Source organism: Neoarius graeffei, chromosome 3 (assembly GCF_027579695.1).
Source record: "Neoarius graeffei isolate fNeoGra1 chromosome 3, fNeoGra1.pri, whole genome shotgun sequence".
Lineage (NCBI taxonomy): Eukaryota > Metazoa > Chordata > Actinopteri > Siluriformes > Ariidae > Neoarius > Neoarius graeffei.
In genome coordinates this window covers 51,604,167-51,616,562 of record NC_083571.1, presented here as the reverse complement: position 1 = coordinate 51,616,562, position 12,396 = coordinate 51,604,167, and positions in this window count along the sequence as shown.

Genomic DNA, 12,396 nt, shown 5'->3' with positions numbered 1-12,396 from the left:
TGAGTAGCTGTACCTCCTCTCTGTATGCTGAGTCATCGTTGTCTTTGATGAGGCCCACCACTGTTGTGTCATCTGCAAATTTGATGATGTGATTCGTTTCAAATCTGGCACAGCAGTCGTGGGTCATCAGCGTGAACAGCAGGGGGGACAGCACACATCCTTGCGGCACCCCGGTGTTTATGATGGTGGTCGCTGAGGAGTTGTTTCCAACTCTGACTGTCTGCGGTCTGTTTGTTAGAAAGTCCAGCAGCCAGTTGCACAGTGAAGTGCTGATGCCTATTTCACTCAGCTTATTCACCAGATGTTGGGGGATGACAGTGTTGAACGCAGAGCTGAAGTCAATGAACAGCATCCGTGCGTGACTGTTTTTGTTCTCCAGATGAGCCAGGCAGAGGTGGAGTGCTATTGCTATGGCGTCATCAGTGGAGCGCTTGGGGCGGTAGGCAAATTGGTATGGATCCAGAGTAGTGGGGAGGGTGGATGTTAAGTGGGCCTTTAACCAGTCTCTCAAAGCACTTCATCGTGATGGGAGTGAGTGCTATGGGTCTATAGTCGTTCAGTGATGATGCTGGTGACTTCTTGGGTAGTGGTACAATAGTGGTAGCTTTAAAACTTGCTGGTATGATGGCTTGATTCAGAGAGATGTTGTAGATACATGTGAGGACTTCCGTGAGTGAGTTCGCACAGTCTCTGAGCAAGCGCCCGGGTATGTTGTCTGGGCCTGCAGCTTTCCTGGGGTTCACCTTGAGTAGGGTCCTCCTCACGTCTCAAGGTGAACCCCAGGAAAGCTGCAGGCCCAGACAACATACCCGGGCGCTTGCTCAGAGACTGTGCGAACTCACTCACGGAAGTCCTCACAGATATCTACATAGATATCTAAATAGATTCTATATTTTTGGTCCATCCATGACATATTACTAAAGTAGCCTATTTACTGTTGTTGATGTGGGTCACTTGCTGTTAGCCAATTCACTTTCTCATACCAGGAGAGCTGAAAGGAACGAGTATTATTCCCTACCTTTTTCACCAAGTCAATTTGAGGCGTTGGTCTACCCTGCTCTTTAATTTTAATTTTTTCCTCGAAAGGAAGACTGGCAAATGGCTTCGCCAAAATTAAATCAGCAATGCTTGGCATCCGTGCGCAGCTTTCTTGCTAGCTGACTAGCCCCCTCAAGTTCAAGTTCAGTCACTCAAATAAACGAAATTTCTGGAACTAAGACAGCAAACTTGACAACACTATATTTACACTTTATTTACAATGAAAATATATACAAACTAAAAAAGCTGGTAGAAACCGTATGTAATGAATGAAATCGAAATGTAAGCTGATCTCTTACAATACACCACAGCACTTGCGAATCCGCATGGGACTGAACTGATGTTGCCAGATACTGCTGACGTTATCCAGCCCAAAATATGTTCAAAACCCACCAAAATGCACTTAAAACCGCCCAATTGGGGGGGAAACCCCCCAATCTGGCAACACTGTACCGCTGCCTGTCTATATTTGAAACGAGCTGTCAATCAAAGAAAATATCCGGCCACTTTCACCAATCACCAGTCTCCTCACGGAAACTGCCATGTCCCTCCCATGTGAGGCTCGGAGTCCGTGGGCGGGCATTTTCACAGTATTTGTCCAATAACCATCTTGCATTTTGAGATTGAAAAGCGTATAGCTCCCAATCCACTGAGGTTGGGCTGCATCGCGCTGTCACGAGGGGGAAAAACTCACGCGCACATTAGGCGAACTGGGGAAAGTTATAATGGAATGATTTCGCACTGTAGTTGGGTTGAGCACATATATTTCTATGATTCTGGATCTGAAATAGCAATGTTATAAGGTCGGCTGTAACATAAGCCTAGCACAATTCATCCTACACGATGTTCGTCATTTTTAGAAGAGGCTGAGCCTCCCTCGTTGTCTTAGAGCAATCGCCCGTGGGCCAAACCATAAAAACCAACACACACACACACACACACAAGGGTAAAGGACTGAACTAAAACCTTTTTTTATGTTTGTTTCTTATTTTTAAGAGCTCTTCCTTTTGTTTATTTCATTTCTTGTATGTTTAATGCAGTGTAAGTTGCACTATTATTGGGATAAGCAAAAAAATTGTCAAGTTATAAACTCCTTTAACTTTTTGTGTGAGCCTACCTCTCTTCTGAGCCGAGCTAGATGTTTAGTGCTTATTTGACTGGTCCAGGTCTACAACCACTACAGTTCCTTTGGCCATTCACTCTTATTGTACATTTCATGACAGAGACTGAGCAGTGGTCGGTTTCCCAAAAGCCTCTTAACGATAAGGGCATCTTAACTAGGAGAGAGAGTGTTTATTGTGCTGCTTGCTCAACCATTTCATGATGATCTTTGTTCTACGATGCTTTTGGGAAACTCGGCAGAGTTCTCTTATTCCCTTGTCTGCACCTTATTTAACAACTCTGCTGGAATTCCATCTATTCCTTCTGTTTTTCATGGCTTCAAGTGCTTCTTTAATCTGACTGAGGAGTGTCTGGCCCTTTCTGGTCTCTGTAGACTTTTTCTTCTAGTTCTAGGTTAAAGTCTGCTTCACTGGGCTTTCCATCTTTGTCATAGACGTACTTCCTTCCTTCCTTTATCTGTCCACTTCTACCTCTAGGGCGTTGTGGGGAGGTGGAGATATCGGTCCTTTGCTAGCCGCGTGGCCCGCTGCAGTGTCATTCCATGTTTCCGGAGAATGTCTCTGACTCCGTCTATCCATCTGCGGCGGGGCCTCCCTCTGGCTCTGTAGCCAGACTACCTGGTGTTATAGGCCCGCAGGGCTGGCTGCATACCTGTCAACTTTGAGGTTTGAAAAAAAGGGATTTTTCCCAGATTTTTAACTCAAAATAAGGGAAAATTTCGGAAAGTCGGTAATCGAACTGACTTTTCTTCACAAAATTAAATTCGTCCTGCCATTTGGGCAAGTAGCGGCAATACACCTTTTTTGGTTTTGCCTCACTCCTTTCTTTATTCATGTCTCTAGTCTCGCCGTCTACTGAAACTCACTCCCTGAGGACAGTGCTTGAAGTGGAAAAAAAGAAGTGCAGGAACCCTGATTTTCTGACAATGCCATCCCGGTCATTCAAATAAGTTCAAATCAAGTTCAAATTTTTTAATTGAAAACTTCACAGTTTTTGTATTGCCTTCACACATTTTGCAAAACTTGGCTCATAAGGACAATGCTCTACTCTTCATCTGTTGTTGTGCTACAGTATTTGTTGTTTGAACAGATGTGTTTTCACAATGACTCTGAGATATTATTTTTGAACGAAGTGTCTTAGTTTGTAGACAGCTGAAGTAAAAACAAATCAGAACCAAGAACCACAACCATATTGTCAAGTTGTGTATGATTTTCCCCAGTTTTGTGCCCCAACTTCAAAAGAGCTTTGATCACACAAGGAACACTCAGTTTTCCCCCTTTTTTGTTTTTTTTGAAGTTCAAAGGTGATGAAGGGGTTGATTAGGTTGATAACCTTAAGAACAACAGAAAAACATTGCATCATTTTAAGTTTAAACTAATAAAAACAAGTCATCACAACATTACTTTAAGTTTCAAAAATAGAGTAATTAGTGCACGTATTGCACTAAAAGAAAAGCAAAAGAAGGTTTAACACCTTTAAGTTTACTAATCACATACATAAACACATTTAAGTTTAACTAAGTTCACTAATCACCAAACCGCTCTCACGGTGCGCTCACTGGATGCGACCCAGCGCACGGAAAGGACGCGGCCAATAACAAGAAGGCGCTGCTCAACGCGCTGCGCACAGCTGCTCAGCTCGCGCTGATTTTTTGGCGAAGCGTGATAAAGGCTTGTCGAAGAAGATCTTAAAAGTTGTTCATGCCATCGATCTGCTTTAAAACATCCCCAACTGCTAATTCAAGCCTGTGGTTGAGGCAGTGCCAGACAAACAAATGGGGAAACTTCGCACACAACTGTGCTGCCACTCCGGTGAAAATAAGGAAATGCAGGAACGCAGTTCCGGTGCGTTCCGGCCCACTTCAAGCCCTGCCTGAGGAAAGAATTACGACCATCTTTTAGTTTTGTGAGAAGTTCCGAGCGGGCGGCACAGTGGTGTAGTGGTTAGCGCTGTCGCCTCACAGCAAGAAGGTCCTGGGTTCAAGCCCCGGGGCCGGCGAGGGCCTTTCTGTGTGGAGTTTGCATGTTCTCCCCGTGTCCGCGTGGGTTTCCTCCGGGTGCTCCGGTTTCCCCCACAGTCCAAAGACATGCAGGTTAGGTTAACTGGTGACTCTAAATTGACCGTAGGTGTGAATGTGAGTGTGAATGGTTGTCTGTGTCTATTGCCGCTTTTCCACTACAAACGCGGCTGAGTCGGGCTGAGCCGTGCCGTGCTGAGTCGAGCTGAGCGGGGCTGTTGGAGTTGCATTTCGACTACAACCGCGCTGAACCGTGCTGGCTGGAAGTGGGTGGACACACTGGGTGGAGTTAGCGAAAGTGGGTGGACGTCAGGTGATGTCGTTAAGCAGCGCAAACAGTGACATCAGTGATCTTTTAAGCGGTAGTCTCACAACCCGAATAGTAAACAATAAACATGGAGGACATGGAGTTGTTAGTGTTGCTGGTCTTGGTGCTGTGGCTTGTTGTCACCGACAACGCCAACAGATACTGGCAAGAGCGTATAGATGAGGCGAGGCGGCGCATAAGGCTTCAGAAATTCTCGTAATTCGTAATTCTTCTTCTTCCGGGTTTGCGGTGTTTACAGATCCCAGCGCGCTCGCGGGGCGTGTGTGGGCATGTGAGGACACTCCTCCTCACCAATCAGTGCACAGGGGAGTGTCTGCTCACGCCCCCAGCCTCAGTCGGCTCGCTTTGGCTCGCTTCAGCCCCACTCCAAAACGGTGCGAGTTTTAGGGGCTAAGCAGGGCTGAAGCGAGCTGAGTCGTGCTGGTTTTTGGTAGTCGAAACGCGAGCCGTGTCGGGCTGAAGTGAGCTGAAGCGAGCTGAAGTGAGCTGAAAAAGGGTAGTGGAAAAGGGCCATAAGTGTCAGCCCTGTGATGACCTGGCGACTTGTCCAGGGTGTACCCCGCCTTTCGCCCGTAGTCAGCTGGGATAGGCTCCAGCTTGCCTGCGACCCTGTAGAAGGATAAAGCGGCTAGAGATAATGAGATGAGATGAGATGAGATGAGAAGTTCCGAGCAGTGACCTTGGTCAGACTAGCGCTATGGTTCTGACAGTCTTCTTCACAGACATGCAATTAAAATCAATGTGTAATTACTAGACTGCCACCTGCTGTACTGGAGAGGGCGGGGACGTGAATTCATGGCCCGACTTCCTGCTGTAAACTCCGGTCAGAGGCGCGTCATGAATTTTGGACCTACCGACTTTTTTATATTGTGAAAAAAACGGGATATTTTCGGGAAAATAAAAAAACGGGAAGACAGCGGGAAATAAGTCAAAATAAGGGATTTCCCAGGAAAAACGGGAGGGTTGACAGGTATGGTCTATGGCTACAAGCCATCAAACGTGTAGACTGGGATGAAAGCACCATCAAAAATGCGCGGGTTTGCAGCGCCCACTTCATCACAGGTAAGATCAGGCTATTTATTAAATCTTTCTTTTTAATTCTTTCTAGTCTTCGTTTATTGATGTAGCAAAATACTTTGGTAACGTTTGTCTGATTAGCTGAGTCATAGTTACACAATGTAATGAATATTGTTAGCATGTTAACTTAGCTTTGCATGCAATTTTGTTTGTAGGAGAGGTCTCGCTTGACTCAAGCAGTCCAGATTTTGTGCCATCATTATTTGTGTATGCCAAACATCACAATTTTAAAGCAAGGATGGAAAGGTAAAATTGTGTGCCCTCACTCTAAATGCCAACTTGCGTTGACTGCTCTAACCTAGCTCCCACCCCGTACAGTTTCATTTCTGCTCTCTGCCTCTCGCTTTTTACGCAACTCTGATTTCTCTTAGCTGCACTCTTTACACTATCATTCCTTTCATGCCATTCCCTCCTGCAAATTGTTGTTTAGTGTTGGTATTTGCTGTTGTAGCTAAAGCCACATTGCCATCACATCACTGGCATAATTTGATTAAAACAAAAATGAATATGAATGTCCCATTGTTAATCAAGTTGTAGTCTCGCTGTAACCAGAATGTTGATGGCAGACTACTTTTGTAAATATATATATATATTTTTTTTGAGTTTGACATTTTTTGTAAATAGTATGATTGCCTTCAGGTATCAGAGGAAAACTTACAGTACTAACATCGTCCGTCCACTCTTTAATTAAATACGGATCCGGTAGGCGATGTTTACTTGTTAGAGTTAACTTATTTATGTAGCATTCTCGATCTTGTTGTAACGACAATTGTTTTGCATAATCTGACAGCTCATAATGCCGGTCTATGGGCAGCGCCATTGTTTCTGAGTCCAGGGCCCTGTACTACGAAGCGGGTTTTCTGGCTTACCAGGGTAACTTCGAGAGTAACTTGATCACGTGCAGCGTAACTTCCCGATTAACCCATACTACGAAAGTTGGCTATGTTCAAACCGAGGTATGCTGCCATGGCAACTTACGCTGCATCTCAAACCTGCTCGTCTCAGGTTATGTTCTTGGTTAACCTGAGGTTTCCGATTAACCACACCCTTTTTAAACACCACCTCTCCACCGACATTTCCTCTAGAGACAATGCCAGCGTACCTGGATGACCCGTGCGATATCGGAGCGCAGATTAGAGATGGGATTTATGGCTCTTTGACGGGATCCGCATCTTTGTGATCCGTTCTTTGAAAAGAGCCGTTCAAAAGACTGGCTCATTTGGCTCTTTTTAAATATTTATTCAGTTTTAAGAAGACAGCGTCTAAAGAAGCCAGATCCCTCTGCTTAGACAGTGACATCAATATTTCTGGACATACCTTTTATATAAAGCAACCTAGACTTACATTATTGTAACCCCTAAACGCTCATAAATAACCATTAAAAAACAATGAGGGCTTCAATGAATGTCCATGCAGAACGGCTTTTCTGTAAAAAAAAAAAAGAACCCACTCAAGAACATAGTTATCAAGAACGCAAGAATATTTTATAGAAAAACACTTGTTTTACAAAAATATTTAAGTCTGAGATATAAAATAGATACAACTACAATAAATATAACAAGAACATTTTAATAGAAAAAAAACTTATATTAAAAATATTGAAATTGTAACAAAAATAGATACAACTAAACAGTCAGATAAATAGATAAAGCTATAACAAGAACACAAGATTATTTTAATAGGAAAAAACAATTAATGCAAAAAATATATTAGAAAAATAGATACAACTAGACAAACAGATAAATAAATAAAATACACAAAAATAGAACAAACAAAATGACGATAGAATAAGTTAAATGAACGTCCGTGCAAAGTAGTTTTTCCACAATATTATCATTAATATCACACAACTACATTATAAACTATATACAAAACAATTTGAACTATTAGGCAAACAGATAAAACTTGAATAAATAAATAAAAGGCAAATGCTGTTTAGCCTACTTCTTGTCCTTGGGCAAAAGCGTTTTCATCTGAAACACAGTACAGAAAAAGAACGACACACACACACACACACACACCATTATGAATGATGTTTTTATATTTCATTTTCACCTGTTGCCAGGTGCGTTTGGCACTGCTGTTGCCTCTGAAATGTTCACAGGACCGACACCAACTTAGTCAAAGGGACTGAACAGTCAGTCATCCTAATTCATGTGACTCTGTGCACATATCAGTTTAAGTAGGCTACTCCATGAATTTACCATACCAAATTTTATTCAGGATTTTTCGGACATTAAACAAGCTATATATGACTGGGGCCACGTCGAAGGACCATTTTCTGTGACTTGTGATTGATCATGAAGCTTTCTCTCATCCTATACTTCTGTTCTGGAACATGTAGAAGGGAGAATGTACTTGCGCATTTACCCGATCGGCAATTCGTTGCCAACATGCTTGCCGCTCCTTATTGGCAGCCGCTGTGTTAGATTTTGCTCTTAATGTTGTTTTGAACTCCTCGTAGCTTTGCATTATGACAGCGCATTCTTCCTCCGTGAAGTGCGGCGACCGTGCCATTGTGAACAGTGGTGATTTGCGCTGATAACCTCCCCTTTAACGTGAACGCGCATTAACCCTGATTAGGTTAAACCAGGTTCAACAAATCAACTTCATAACTGGCGTCGTAGTACCGTTTAACCCCAAACAAGATAACCAGGTTTTGTCAACCCCGGTTTAGCGGGGGAACCCTGGGTTACTTCTGGGTAGGTTAACCTCCGTTCGTAGTACAGGGCCCAGGCTGCGCGCGCATCCTAGCAATGGTCGGTTTGTTTACAAACATGCGAAGGGGTCTCTTGCTGCTAAGCAACAGTGCTTATTCGGTCATGACAGACCACGCGGCATTATCTAGCATTCAATCAAGCTTGCAAAATCATGAAACAAAAACAAACGACACTATTTCAGTGTTTTCAGAAGTGTCCTCAGCCATCACTCTGCAGCACAACCAAGGAGGCAATGCAGACCTCAAATGCCAGAATATAAAAACACCTGGAAAGTCCTGTAGACCTTTTTTGCAGGGCTTGTGGACTAACACACTGAAGGGCATTGCGTATTTGTTAATTAAATTAATTTTTTCTTCTTTGAAGCAAACATTTGTTTTAGCACATCTAGGATGTTTTCTTGTTCATTTAAGCTGATGTGCTGAATAGATAAGAAATAAGAAATGCATTTAATATGTTAAAATATATTATTGTGTGATATGTGTTTAATTTACACGTCTACGGAAGCGTATTAGGGCCACTTGGAGAAAATATTTTTTTCTAAATTCCGAGATTAAAAGTCGGAAATTTCAAGAAAATACTCGAAATTCCGAGATTAAAAGTCGAAATTTTTGAGCTTAAAAGTCGAACTCTTCGAGAAAAAAAGTCGAAATTTTCAAGAAAAAAAAGTCGAAATTATGACATACAAAGAACGCATGCTCTAACTGCTGCCATGGCAACGAATGGCCACCGGAAAGGGAAGTCGTGGAAAGTGGCTGCCAACCGGCCTGGCCCTGAACATGTGAACTTAGCGACGTTGACTCTGAATGCAAGACACAAGGGATGCAGTTGAAAGGTAAGATTATCATTCTGTTCTGTTTGATGTTACATTGCATTGCGGATATGGTTAAGGGTACGTAATATCAATTTGGATCAGAAGTGACACTTACTACCATGCAGGCTACATGCTACAACCACAAGGCGTACTGCTAGTTTAGAAACCTGGACATGACACTACCCTTAGTAGCCTATCATGTCCGAGTGCTAAACGTTTGTGCGTACAGTGAAACGACACAATTGGTGTCCGTATAATGACTGCAGAAACCCATTTCATCTAGCTAGTATTGCTAATATTATGCTAACGCCACTAAAGTAGGCCTAAGCCTCGTCTGTAGAGCAGAAGGGTTTCCAAGTCACCTCTAATATTTCAATCTAGAGACATCAAACATATAATTTGCCTTGGCAGGCTAGATGAATAATTCCACTTGTACCTACCTGAAGTGTCATGAGTCCAGGAGTTAAATTCCTATTAAACGTTTTCTGGTGAGATTAGCCCACTGAATTGTTTTCGTTTTGGATTAATTGGCTATGAAAGTAGTTTAATCAAGGAAGATAACGTTAGCCTAAATTTGGGCTCAGCATGGGATGACTTTTGATGTTATCAAGGAAGCCTGTGGGGATAAGATGGAACAGGCATATCTGTCCATACAATGTGATAGTAAAATATTGTGATTTCTACAGAAAGTATCATATGTGAATGTTCTGTTATGACTTTTCTCAGTTTAACGCACTGATTTTCATATTTTCCTGTATGTAGTGTTATCACACATGAAAATTAAATACATGATGTCAGAAGCACTTTGCAAATATTATCTGGTGCTACTCAAATTCTTCAGTGTTATAATTTAATGCACTTGATCTGAGAATTTGTTACACATGGCATTACACAATAGTGCCTCGGCCTAAAAAACCGTCCCATCCCTAGCCCAGGGCCCCTACTACTGGGTCCTGGATAATGAATCCCACTTTGCCTCCCACTTCAACACCCCTGCTCCTGGTTTGTTTGTATTGTGCCCACCCCCTCTCCCACCCAAATGAAACCATTTCAACCACTCCATCTTAAATAATCAGGATACTGTTACTGAAACTGTAATACAGAATTTATATACTGAATATTATGTCTGATCTCTAGGAAGAAGTTGATGGGGTTGTATCGACTTGGAATGACCACAGAGTCCATCAAGTCCACAACTCTCGTTCACCTCATGGACGTCCCTCCATATTACATGCAGTCCCTCAGCTGTACGGAGGCAGAGACTATTTGCAGAATGTGGACCTGGAGAAAGTTGAAGTCTGCCTTGAAGAGTGTATGTTCAAAGACTTTCCATGTGATGAGGATGTGTTTCACATTTGTGTGGACCTAATGTCAGAGCATAATCTGTCATTAACAAATGTGTTTGAAACAGTTAACCTGTATCTCACACTCAGACAGCTGATAAACAATGATCTTGGTGTAAATCATTAATTTTATTGGACGCGGTCTTGTCACCTGTTGTAAGATGAGATAGTACTGTATTCAAGCATCCCGTAACATCCACAACAAGATACACATACACATGATGTCAAGGTTGCCATGGTCGTGGACACCTCAACAGGCACAGGCCATTTCAGAGATGTCTTTTTGTTTTGTTCCTTTGCCCATTTTATTCACAATTTGAAATATTGCAGTTTAACTGATTGCCAATTAAAATGTTTTTTTTTTACTTGTAATACCTGCTTTAAAAGATGTAGCTTCTTATTTTCACATCAAATGTATTAGCAGTCAAGTTATTTTGTTCTACCATTCAACATTTGCAAATATGAATAAAAATGCAAAATCCTAACAAGTTTTAACGGAATTATTTATTCAGATATTTAAAAGATCACAATACAAAGAATGCAAAACTATATAATTTCATTGGAACTGTAATGCCACCTTAAAATCTTTACAGAAGGAAGCCTTCAAAAGTAAGATTTTTTTGTAAACAGCAACTTTATGGAGTAAAACAGTGGTTGCCATGAGAAATGTAAACAAGTAGTCATACATTGTTATTTCCGACTAAAATCCATGACATCTCATCTGAAATTATTTATAAAGATAACTGGAATTTTCTGCTGATAATAACTCTTCCCAGGCAGACAAAACAACAGTAGGCCTAATCCATTAGCACACAACAGGTATTCACAATTCCCTGCAGCATACCACTTAAAGTTCATGCCACTTAGTGTGTAAAGTAAACTCAAAAACAAAATACAAAAAAAAAAAAGTGGTCAACAAGGCGGTGACACTAACATCTAGTGAATGCTGCTGAAAGTCAGTTAACTCACAGTCAAAATCATCAAGCTTCCCCTCTGCATTTCTTCCACCTGGGAAAAAAAACAACTGCACAGCTTTATCAAGTCTGATTTTTTTTACTTTCCTTCTGAACACTCATTTTTCTGGTTCCACCTCCTTTTTTGGTTCGTACCTGCACAAATTCCCCTTTCCTAAAATGCAACCATCCCAATTCAATTTTTCTCTCATTCTTCTGAGCATTTCTTGCTGTGGTTTGACACTCACTCTCAGACACACGATCAGCTTTTTTCCCTGCAATCTTTGCTTTAAGCCGCTCAAAGACCTTTGACTTGTGACTTCTGGGTTCTTTTTCCTTCCATCTGCAGTATCCAAAAACAGCCAGTCGGTCACCATAGGAAGGCAGATATTCCCTTAGCTGGTCATCTGTCATTAGGTTTATGATGCTGGAATCAATCTACAATAAATATATACATTATGAATTCTCAGATCAAGTGCATTAAATTATAATACTGAAGAATTTGAGTAGCACCAGATAATATTTGCAAAGTGCTTCTGACATGTATTTAATTTTCATGTGTGATGATACTACTTCATACAGGAAAATCAGTGCGTTAAACTGAGAAAAGTCATAACAGAACATTCACATATGATACTTTCTGTAGAAATCACAATATTTTACTATCACATTGTATGGACAGATATGCCTGTTCCATCTTATCCCCACAGGCTTCCCTGATAACATCAAAAGTCATCCCATGCTGAGCCCAAATTTAGGCTAACGTTATCTTCCTTGATTAAACTACTTTCATAGCCAATTAATCCAAAACGAAAACAATTCAGTGGGCTAATCTCACCAGAAAACATTTAATAGGAATTTAACTCCTGGACTCATGACACTTCAGGTAGGTACAAGTGGAATTATTCATCTAGCCTGCCGAGGCAAATTATATGTTTGATGTCTCTAGATTGAAATATTAGAGGTGACTTGGAAACCCTTCTGCTC